Below are 12166 nucleotides of genomic sequence, written 5' to 3'. Positions count from 1 at the left end.
AAAGAGATGAACTCAAGAATGGTGTAGTAAAGAACGAAGAATTAAATGAAAGAGTGGTTCGAAACAAAGAAATACAATAGTTAGAACTGTATGCATATGGATTTACAAAAACTCCATTATGGTAAAAACGAGATAGTTGTGACGATTCAGTTCAGTAATTTAGTAATATTATCATTTCAATTCGGAGTTTTTAGTTACTTCGGACCGCTGGATCTTAATGATAAAATGAGTAATAATTCATTGGTTGATTGTATCATTAACCATTTCTTTTTTTTTGTGCGAGGAACTTACCATGAATCCACTGATTTCTGCCGCTTCCGTTATTGCTGCTGGATTGGCCGTGGGGCTTGCTTCTATTGGACCTGGAGTTGGTCAAGGTACTGCTGCAGGCCAAGCTGTAGAAGGTATTGCGAGACAACCAGAAGCAGAGGGTAAAATACGAGGTACTTTATTGCTTAGTCTAGCTTTTATGGAAGCTTTAACAATTTACGGACTGGTCGTGGCGTTAGCGCTTTTATTTGCGAATCCTTTTGTTTAATCCTAGAAATAAATAGAAAAAAGTACCTTACATACTTTTTTCTTATTTTATTAACTTTAACTTGGAATTGCCCTTTGCTTCTTCGAATTATATTTACACTTTACTTATAAATTACTTATTTGTTGAGACAATACGCCAGGAAGGGCTGATTTGAGGATGAGGAATTACCAGATTCGCTTGCTTTCTTCCTTTCTGTCCTTAGCTTAGTACAATAGAAAACTTTTTTACTTTCATTGTTCGAAGCGTTTCAACAAACGAAATAGTTATCAATTGATATGAGATCTAAGACCTAAGTAAAGTATCTTATTGGAAACTTCTTGAAAACTTAAAAAATAATAAATTTCAAACAAATGATTTAATCTATTGCCATTAAATAAAGTGGAAATGAAATTAATAAAAAGAAATCGATCAAAAAAAGGCGAGTGAAGTGATACAAAAAGAACTCTGTTCTTTGTTAGTCCTATCCATAAGAGAGGGGAGCATATGAAAAATGTAATCGATTCTTTCGTTTCCTTGGGTCACTGGCCATCCGCCGGGAGTTTCGGGTTTAATACCGATATTTTAGCAACAAATCCAATAAATCTAAGTGTAGTGCTTGGTGTATTGATTTATTTTGGAAAGGGAGTGTGTGCGAGTTGTGTATTTCAAGAATAGGTTGGATCCATCCAGCTGCACTTTATTTATGGTATTTATAGGAGAAATAGGAAAAAGGTGCACGATCTCGACGAATTACTTCTGAATAAATTAAGAAATCATATGTAAGAACCATAGCATTTCGTGACTTATTGGTAAATCCACTTTGATTCTCTATCAACCAATAATGTGAGACCATTAACATGGTTAAAGCTAAATTGTTTAAAGTCCAGGTAAAACATGGTACTCTTTCTACCACTTCTACCACTACGTTAGTAACGAAATGGTTAAAAAAAAAATAGTTGGTAATTTATTTGATTTGATATAGAACACTCATATCGATAAAAGAATTTGAACCATTTACTAGAAAAATGAGCACTTTGCTTTTTTTATCTAATGCCGAAATGACGACCTATGTATAAAAAAAGAGGAATTTTTGGACTTGAAGAAACAAATAAAAAATATAATAATTATTATTTTCATTTTTTTAAAATGAAAAATGAAATAGAATTCTAAAAATGAAAATGATAAATAAAATACAAAACAAATATAAATAAAATACAAATAAAGAAACAACTTTGCTGACAATTCTAGATTTTTGTCTGGTCTAGTCGGAAGAGTCCTCCTGATATTCTGGTCTTGTATCAGTTTTGACATCTTTGAATACAAACAGAAAAGAGAGGGTAGGCTCATTACATTAAAAAAGATATGGGAATACCCACACCATAAATAAAACATTAAAAAAGATATGGGAATACCCACACCATAAATAAAATAAATAATTGAGCGTGAGAGCCAAATGAATCGAAAGATTCATGTTTGGTTCGGGAAGAGATCATGGAAGTTTTGAAATTAATGATAAGATAATCTACTTTCATTAAATGATTTATTAGATAATCGAAAACAGAGGATTTTGAATACTATTCGAAATTCGGAAGAATTACGTAAAGGGGCCATTGAGCAGCTCGAAAGAGCCCGGGCTCGCTTACGTAAAGTGGAAATGGAAGCAGATGAGTATCGAATGAATGGATACTCTGAAATAGAACGAGAAAAACAAAATTTGATTAATGCCACTAGTAATAGTTTGGAACAATTAGAAAATTACAAAAATGAAACCCTTCAGTTTGAACAACAAAGAGCGATTAATCAGGTCCGACAACGAGTTTTCCAACAAGCCTTACAAGGAGCTCTAGGAACTCTGAATAGTTGCTTGAATAGCGAGTTACATTTCCGTACGATCCGTGCTAATATTGGCATTCTCGGGGCCATGCAAGAAATAACTGATTAGCCCTTCTTTTTTTAGTTATAGTTTAGGCATTATTTTTATCTTTTCCTTCCTAAAAAGAATAAAGAAACACTAATGGTAACCCTTCGAGCCGACGAAATTAGTAATATTATTCGTGAGCGTATTGAACAATATAGTAGAGAAATAAAGATTGTGAATACCGGTACCGTACTTCAAGTAGGCGACGGAATTGCTCGTGTTCATGGTCTTGATGAAGTAATGGCAGGTGAATTAGTAGAGTTTCAAGAGGGTACAATAGGCATTGCTCTGAATTTGGAATCAAATAATGTTGGCGTTGTATTAATGGGTGATGGTTTGATGATACAAGAGGGAAGTTCCGTAAAAGCAACAGGACGAATTGCTCAGATACCTGTGAGTGAGGGTTATTTGGGTCGTGTTATAAATGCTCTGGCTAAACCTATTGATGGGAGAGGTGAAATTTCAGCTTCTGAATCTCGGTTAATTGAATCTCCTGCCCCAGGTATTATTTCTAGACGTTCTGTATATGAGCCTCTTCAAACGGGGCTTATTGCCATTGATTCGATGATCCCTATAGGACGCGGTCAGCGAGAATTAATTATTGGGGACAGACAGACCGGCAAAACAGCCGTAGCCACAGATACGATTCTCAATCAAAAAGGTCAAAATGTAATATGTGTTTATGTAGCTATTGGTCAAAAAGCATCTTCTGTGGCTCAGGTAGTGACTACTTTCCGGGAAAAGGGGGCGATGGAATATACTATTGTGGTAGCCGAAACGGCGGATTCACCTGCTACATTACAATACCTCGCTCCTTATACGGGAGCGGCTCTGGCTGAGTTTTTTATGTATCGTGGACAACATACTTTAATAATTTATGATGATCTCTCCAAACAGGCACAAGCTTATCGCCAAATGTCTCTTCTATTAAGAAGACCTCCCGGTCGTGAAGCTTATCCAGGAGATGTTTTTTATTTGCATTCACGACTTTTGGAAAGAGCCGCTAAATCAAATTCTAGTTTAGGTGAAGGAAGTATGACCGCTTTACCGATAGTTGAGACTCAATCTGGAGACGTTTCAGCTTATATTCCTACTAATGTAATTTCCATTACAGATGGACAAATATTCTTATCTGCCGATCTATTCAATGCTGGAATCCGACCTGCTATTAATGTGGGTATTTCCGTTTCCAGAGTAGGATCCGCAGCTCAAATTAAAGCCATGAAACAAGTAGCCGGCAAATCAAAATTGGAACTAGCGCAATTCACAGAGTTAGAAGCCTTTGCACAATTCGCTTCTGATCTCGATAAAGCTACTCAGAATCAATTGGCAAGAGGTCAACGATTACGCGAGTTGCTTAAACAATCCCAATCAGACCCTCTCGCAGTGGAAGAACAGATAGCTACTATTTATACCGGAGCGAATGGATATCTTGATCCGCTAGAAATTGGACAGGTAAAGAAATTTCTCAGTCAGTTACGTAGCTACTTAAAAAACAATAAACCTAAATTTCAAGAAATTATATCTTCTACCAAGACATTCACCGAGGAAGTAGAATTTCTTTTGAAGGAAGCTATTCAAGAACAGATCGAACTGTTTTTACTTCAGGAACAAACATAAATTTCTTACTTTTATTCTATTCTTGGTATATTCTATTCTTAGTACAAGAGTAATCATTGAGAAATAGTTCTGATTCGAATGATTCAAAAAGGGTTTCTTAGTATAGCCATTTTTAAAAAGTATAGCCATTTTAAAAATAGATGGAAATAAATTGCGTCCAATAGGATTTGAACCTATACCAAAGGTTTAGAAGACCTCTGTCCTATCCATTAGACAATGGACGCTTTTCATTCCTATTTTATTTTTTTGTATTCTTACTTTCTTTTGTTCGGATAAAAAATCAAATTACACGGAAAATATTTTAGGGAATAAAAAAGAATGCATATCTAAATTGATGGTGCATGTATGTATAATACATAATAAGATGTATAATACATAACATAATAAGATGTATAATACATAATAAGAAATATGGAGCGGGTAGCGGGAATCGAACCCGCATCGTTAGCTTGGAAGGCTAGGGGTTATAGTCGACGTTGCTTGATCACTTTTAACGTCTCTAATTCAAAACCGAACGTGAAATTTTGATTTCATTCGGCTCCTTTATGGAAGATTGATGTATTCCTAGAGAAAATTAGATCCATAACATCTATGTCAGCCTTTCTGTCTGAATGTATCCCAAACTACTCGCTTACTAGATGATCCCTCTAGAGGAGAGGGATTATACCAAATCCGTCTAGTCTAGTTACTTCGTTCCCTATTTCCACTCGCAGGATCCCGAGGAAAAGAATTTGGTTTCCACCGAGCTGAAACAATATGCTGATGGTTCTAGTAAACCAAAACCACCCTTTTCTAGCTTGTTTGGCTTCAATTTCCCTTTTACAACACCAAAATTTAAGATCTAGTTACGATTGGAAATAAACTTTTGTATCTTCATCCATAGATCCTTTATTCATACTCATTCGATTGGAAGAATTGATCCAATTCAAAAAAAATTATGTTTCACGACTCCATATACATAATCCAATTTTCTTATTCAATTTCGAAAATAGAATTTCTAATTGGACTTTGGATACAAATCGTGAGAATGTATGTTCTTCCTCAAATATGCTATTGAGAGGTAAAGGATTAAACCCTTTTAAGAAATAAAGTTTTTGATCGGAGTATGCAAAAAACCGAGAGACCCCTTAACTTTTTAAGTTGTTAATAGAACGAATCACACTTTTACCACTAAACTATACCCGCTACATATACATTATTGTATATGAATGGACTATTTGTCGAACAAGGGAGTGAGACGCAATCAAGATAGCATTAAAATTATAACGTTGACACATATTTAGTCCCGCCAGCCAGGGACTTAAAAGGCGAAGAGCACAAAGCTTTTCTAAATAACATATATAAATTTAAAAAACAGTATAAAGTTATACTTATACTTTTCCTTTGCTGGATTGCTGGCATTCTCAGTCTGTCTGAAGGGGTCATTGAAGCTGGACAAAAAAAGAGGTACTGGCCCGGCCAGTACTTAACTAGGACCAGGCCGGGAGAATAAACCTTTCGTACAAAATTAAAGAAGTAAGGTTTTCTTTCTATTGGAGATACCTGTTTCGAATCTTATCTAAATGGAATTCTTGATCAAATTCGTTCTTGACTTACTCTTAACTTACTTAAATGAAACTTAAATTAAATTACGTAAATGTAAATTAACTTAAATATAAATATAATTATATAATTACTTATATAATTACATTACTTAAATTATTAAAATTAACTTAACTTAATATAAATATAATTATATAATTATAATTATATAATTACTTAATTATATAATTACTTATAATATAATATTATTATAATATAATATTATTAATTACTTAATTATATAATTACTTATAATATACAATTACTTATAAAATTACTTATAATATAATATTATAATATTTAATATTATAATATTTAAGAAATTTTTTATTACATAAAAAAAACCTTTAATTTGTTTTTTCTTTACTTTAATTGAAAATAAAATTTCAATTCCTTTAACCTTTAAATTTAGATTAGAATTTATTAATAATTTTAATTTTTAATTATTCACTTTTTATTTTTTTTTTATTTCATCTGTAATGAAATCTATTCTATAATTAGAAATTTTAATAGAATGTTTCATATTTCTAATGATAATGTTATAATTATAATGTTTAATATCTTTCTTAAATTATAATGTTTAATATCTTTCTTAATAAAAAATATTATATTAATGTCTTTCTTAAACTTAATAATTAATATCTTAAAAATTAAAAATTTTTTCTTTTTTATTATTTTCTTTTCTTTTTTTATTTAATTTCAATTTAAATTGAAATAGTTAATTTCAATTTCATTTGAAATTTTATTGAAATTTCAATTTTATTTAAATTGGGAGAGATGGCTGAGTGGACTAAAGCGGCGGATTGCTAATCCGTTGTACGAGTTATTCGTACCGAGGGTTCGAATCCCTCTCTCTCCGCCCGCTCTGATTACTTGATACTTTCGATTTCGAAGGAATTTCGATTCCTTTATTTTTTTATAGGTAAAGTGAATATATGGAATAGATAAAATAATAAGAAAAAATTAGAAAAACAAAGAAAACTCAATTTTTTTTTATTCCTCACGTCCAGGATTACGTCCCGGATCATTAGATAAGAATCCGAAGATGAAGAGAGAAACAAAGAATATCACTACTGTGTAAACAAAGAGTTTGAGAGTAAGCATTACACAATCTCCAAGATAAGATCATTTTAGAAAAAGGGAATAGATTACCTATTTTTTCTTTTTACCACATATACTATTTTGTTTGATTTGACATCATACCCCCCAAAATGGAGTTTTTTGATTTGAAAAGAAAAAGAAAGTCACTTTTACGAATTTCTTTGTAATAAGATTTTTATTCCTTCCTCACAAAAATTTTCTTGTCATATCGACAATTAGGTATTGTAGGGGACCTAGACCTAATAAACTCCTTACTCACTGAAAGGTCAGAACGAGTAAATAAACTGATCAAAATTCATCTCCGCGGTTACTCAATATACAAGAATTTCCATTTTTTAATCGAGGGTTTATAATTCTAATGTAAGACTTAGCCGATCTTATCCATTTTTATAATTTTTTTTGTCGAATAAATCATGAATGGATTTGGCAAAGTATTAAGGATTTTATCGAAAACTTACAGCAGCTTGCCAAACAAAGGCTAAGAGAAAAAAGAGAACAGGTATGACAGGCATCACATCTACGATTGGATTGAAAACGGCATAAGCTTCAGGCAATTTGGCAAAGAAAAAACTATTCGAATAAAGGACAGAATTAAGACAGATACAGATTAAGCTAAAGATATTAAACATAACAAACATTTCGTTCTTGTAGATTAGATAATTTTATTTTGATTGAGTTATTTTTATAAGGGAAAAATGAAAAAGGCAAGTCAAAAAATCCTTCTTTTTTTTTGAACTCTCCCAAATCAAAAATCCTTCCTTCCATTCTCAAATGAGAATACAAGGAATTCTACTTTCATACATTATCTTAATTGAATTCTATGTAATGATCAATTAACTTTTTTGATTCTATATCTAATCTACATGTGTTGAATCCTAGCAACAAACAAAATACCCCATATGTTTTTATTATGTATTATGTATTTTTTTGGGGGGGGGGATTGACGAATAACTAATTCTAATAATAGTCTTGACTAGTGCCAAACAGGAAAAATGGGGCGTGGCCAAGCGGTAAGGCAGCGGGTTTTGGTCCCGTTATTCGGAGGTTCGAATCCTTCCGTCCCAGATCGTTTCCATCAGAAACAAAAGATGGGATCACATTGTATCCCACATAAAACGGAAAAATCTTAAAGAGAACAACCTTTTCTTTTGTTCTGAATTCTTAGAATGTCTTTTGTTCTGAATTCTTAGAATGAATTCTTAGAATGGATTCTTAGAATCCATTTGATTTATCACAAGCATAATAAAGTGTCAAATACAGGTGGAAGTTTTTTTGAATAAAAAAAAGAGAAATTTGGGGTCTATCATTCACATTCATAATATGCTCGTACTATTGTTATATTCATTATGTCCCATATTCATGAAATATGAATTCTAAATATGAATTATAATTCTCACATGATGCATTCCGAATTGAAGCGTGAAACAAAAGCATCTCTATTCCCTTCCACACAAAGCCTAAAGTCAAAAATAGGGTATCCCAATTTCACATTCTATGTGAAGACTAAAGAGTAGGGAGTTTGTCGTACTAATTTCATCACTGGTTTTAAAACTTCTAAAGCTGTGCTGTGGCGTGGGAAAAAATAGGATAAAAATTGTCTGAATTCCATTTCTTTCTATCTTATATCTTAGATGCCTCAAATGAAAATAATTGTAAATCAATGTAACGTAGCGATTGGGGGGAAATTTTGATATTCCATATATTTTAACTTGATTTTATGGAATTGATGGAAAAATTGTTGAACCTGAAGTAAAACAAAATCTATATAAACTAAAATAAACAAGGCCTACGCTATGCCTATATGTATGATATATATTGTGTATTGTTATTATATTGTTGTATTTCAATAACAATGTTGTTGTATTTCAATAACAATGTTGTTGTATTTCAATAACAATGGCCTTTCACTTAAGTGAAAAGAATTTGTGGAAGGGGATCTTTGATTTTAAAAATATCCATGATTACCCCCAGTAACAATATTCAGATTCTTTCTTTCAGATGAAAGAAAGAATAAGGATCTTAATGTTGCCGTACATGAGACCTTTTCTATTTCATACTCATGAAAATAGATAAACTAGATTATCAATTTACTTCTTTGGTTAAAAGAAAACCAATTGATAATTCAATTGAACATGGTAAAATTTATGTCTCCTTAGGGAATGAAATATCTGCTAAAAATTTTTAGCTACTCATTGTGATTGCGTCGACTTGGTGATTGAATTAGAGATCCAGTTTAGTCATGACTAGAAAACATAGTTCCAGTCATGATGTTGAAGTCGGAGATTTTTAAAACATTTTTTTATGAACTCTTGGTTGGTACTCGAAGAAATATGATAAATCAATAGTATCTAGAAACTTACGACCTTTTTGTTTTTTGGTCATTGGAACAGTTTATTTGACTAATAATTTATTTTTTTCCGGGATTGGAAATATATTAAATTAAAGGATTTGAGGTTTATAGTTTTTTTGTTCTAGAAAAATAGATTCTGCATTTCATGATTGATCGTCCCGAACAATCTGTTGGAGATGTAAAGTAAATAAGTCTTAAGCAAACATCTTTCTTAGAAATACGTTTCATTCATATGATAGAATATCGAGTTAAAGAAATTGGATCCTTGCTGAGCTTTCTCCGGATAAATACAATACTTATCTATCCATAGAATACTTATCTATCCATAGGTATAAAGTATAGACTATTATATAGTTCCCGTTGTTCCCATCGAGCCAATGACTATTCATGATTACATATTAAATCAATTCCATTGCGGTTTGAAATTAAATTGAATTCTAAATTAGAGGAATGTTATGGTAAAACTTCGTTTGAAACGATGTGGTAGAAAGCAACGTGCGACTTGAAGGACATGATCCGCTGTGGATTTTTACATCCACCATTTTCTATACAAATGAAGATGCTCTTGGCTCGACATAGTTTGTTCTGTTCCATTAGGAATCTAATTTTTCTTAGGTTGATAGTACATGATGGAGCTCGAGCGGAAAGGATTGATTCATTTATCAAGGGGAAGAATCTAGGGTTAGTGCCAATCAATCAATAAGTTAGACCAGCTTTGTAAGTATATCCTTAAAATATAAAATAATCGGAATTGATAAAACTATTTCGATCAAAAAAAAGTGTATCACAGAGGAATCAATTCTTCGTATTCTATTTCTATGGGTATTCTATTTCTATAGAAAGAAATAAAAAAAACAAAAGGTATGTTGCTGCCCTTTTGAAAGGAGTAAGGATCACCGAAGTAATGTCTAAACCCAATGATTTTACAAAGCAAAGATAAAGGATTCCGAAACAAGGAAACACTATTTTCAATTGTCTCAAAAATTGGATCAGAATTAGGAATAAAAATAGATTCGAGATGAGACAAACAAAAGAGGTTAGAGACGGCTCAAGAAATGTCTAAGGATTTCCCTTCGAATTCTGTCAGAATTACCCAACTTGAGTTATGAGTACGAATGAAATTTATTTTTTTTTTTTTTTTTAGGAAGAACAAAATAATAATAATGAATTAGACTATGATTTGAGTCATTATTTTGTGTTTACTATTTGATATTATATACAGAAAGATATACCGAAATAAAAATAATTTTTTCTCGAGCTCGAGCCGTATGAGGAGAAAAACCTCCTATACGTTTCTGGGGGGGGATTGTTTATGTACATCTATCCCAATGAGCCATCTATCGAATCGTTGCAATTGATGTTCGATCCCGAAGAGAAGGAAGAGATTTTCGAAAAGTGGGTTTTTATGATCCGATAAAGAATCAAACTTATTTAAACGTTCCCGCTATTCTATATTTCCTTGAAAAGGGCGCTCAACCTACAGGAACTGTTTATGATATTTTAAGTAAGGCAGAATTTTTTAAAGAAAAAACCTCGAGTTAATTAAAAGAAAAAACAACAAAATTAATAAAAAAGGGGGGAGATGATTAATATAAAATCTATCTTTGTATAATTTTTTACTTACAATTTTTTACCTAAAATTTTCCCTTTTCTTGCTCTATTCATACTTAAATTTACTTTTTTCTTGTTATAGGAATCCACCAACAAACAAGGGATTAATCTTGCTTATTGTACCTCTATTGATTGAGTAAACCCGAGATTTTTTCTTTATCTTTTCCTTATTTTTTTCCATCAAAATTTCTTATTTATGTTGTGCCAACCCAATACAAATCCTTATTTTATTTACTTTATTTGTTATTTGTTTTCTCAACATTGCATTCATATTGACAATGGTGTATCGAACAAATATAATTGATCATAGATAAATTAATTGATCATAGATAAATAAATCTCTTTATCCAGACCCCATATTGGGTTTTAACTTCACTTTTACTCAAATAATGGGTTTTGCATTGTTGGGTTTACTGTCATATAAGACGTATTTTGGAATTTAACTTAACAAAAATAAAAAATTGATAAAAAACTGGTAGGTCTGTCACAATTTTAGCATCTCTTTTAGGAATCTGGTGTTTTTAAATATGATCTGTACATTTTCTATTTATTTTGTATAATCGATCATAAAACATAAAATATTTTTTTATTTATTATTAGTTCAATGTTTTGATGGGGTCGTGCAGTGCAATTTAATGGATTTTTCATTTTTATCGTATCTACATATCCTATTTATTTTATTTTATTCGGGTTGCTAACTCAACGGTAGAGTACTCGGCTTTTAAGTGCGACTATGATCTTTTACACATTTTGATGAAGCAACAAATTCGTCCAGACTATTGGTAGAGTCTATAAGACCACGACTGATCCTCAAGGGTAATGAATGGAAAAAGTAGCATGTCGTAATAAAAAAAATTTCTTATTTTATTAAATATTTTATTAAAAAATTACAAATTCAAATGAAAGTGGAACTTTTAGTTTATCCTTACTGGATCGCTACAAAAATAAAAAATTTTTGGAAGGGAAGGGGACAAAACAAATTCACATTTACAGTTGGGTCTAGTGAATAAATGGATAGAGCCTATGGTTCCAATTTTGGTAAAACAAAAAGCAACGAGCTTATGTTCTTAATTTGAATTGAACGATTACCCGATCTAATTAGACGTTAAAAATAGATTAGTGCCTTATACGGGAAAGGGTGAGTTCTCCTGTGGGTGGACCATTGATTCTTTTTCCTTTTTTTTTAATAAATCCTAACTATTCTTTATTATGGATTAGAAACGGATGTGTAGAAGAAACAGTATACTGATAAAGAGAATAAATTCCAAAGTCAAAAGAGCGATCGGGTTGCAAAAATAAAGGGTTTGTTATCCTCTTGTAATTATAACGAAGATAAACAACGAAGATAAACCAATTCGATAGAAAAAGAGAATAAAAAGATCTATTGATTGGACTCCCTGTTTCCTTTTCGGGGTATATATTTTTATTACTATTGTATTCTATATACATAATAGAATACAAAATACCC

At 31.6% G+C, this 12166-nt stretch overlaps 2 non-coding genes and 1 pseudogene across 3 annotated transcripts in view; 2 read left to right on the top strand and 1 right to left on the bottom strand.

The window, feature by feature from the left end:
• Positions 1 to 4207: 4207 nt before the first annotated feature.
• On the bottom strand, positions 4208 to 4279 carry TRNAR-UCU (transfer RNA arginine (anticodon UCU)). Its single transcript has one exon. It is a non-coding gene; the product is annotated as a tRNA-Arg (tRNA).
• Positions 4280 to 6407: 2128 nt separating this feature from the next.
• On the top strand, positions 6408 to 6495 carry TRNAS-GCU (transfer RNA serine (anticodon GCU)). Its single transcript has one exon. It is a non-coding gene; the product is annotated as a tRNA-Ser (tRNA).
• Positions 6496 to 7663: 1168 nt separating this feature from the next.
• The window catches only part of LOC135663002 (maturase K-like), a 5326-nt pseudogene continuing 823 nt past the window's right edge, over positions 7664 to 12166 (top strand). The window contains exon 1 of the transcript XR_010508089.1: positions 7664 to 12166. This exon is cut by the window's right edge and continues 823 nt beyond it. The product of XR_010508089.1 is annotated as a maturase K-like (transcript).

The sequence above is a fragment of the Musa acuminata genome, unplaced genomic scaffold (genome assembly GCF_036884655.1).
Source record: "Musa acuminata AAA Group cultivar baxijiao unplaced genomic scaffold, Cavendish_Baxijiao_AAA HiC_scaffold_668, whole genome shotgun sequence".
NCBI classification, from domain to species: domain Eukaryota; kingdom Viridiplantae; phylum Streptophyta; class Magnoliopsida; order Zingiberales; family Musaceae; genus Musa; species Musa acuminata.
Note: the sequence above shows the minus strand (reverse complement) of the source record. Positions and strands in the feature narration are given on the sequence as shown.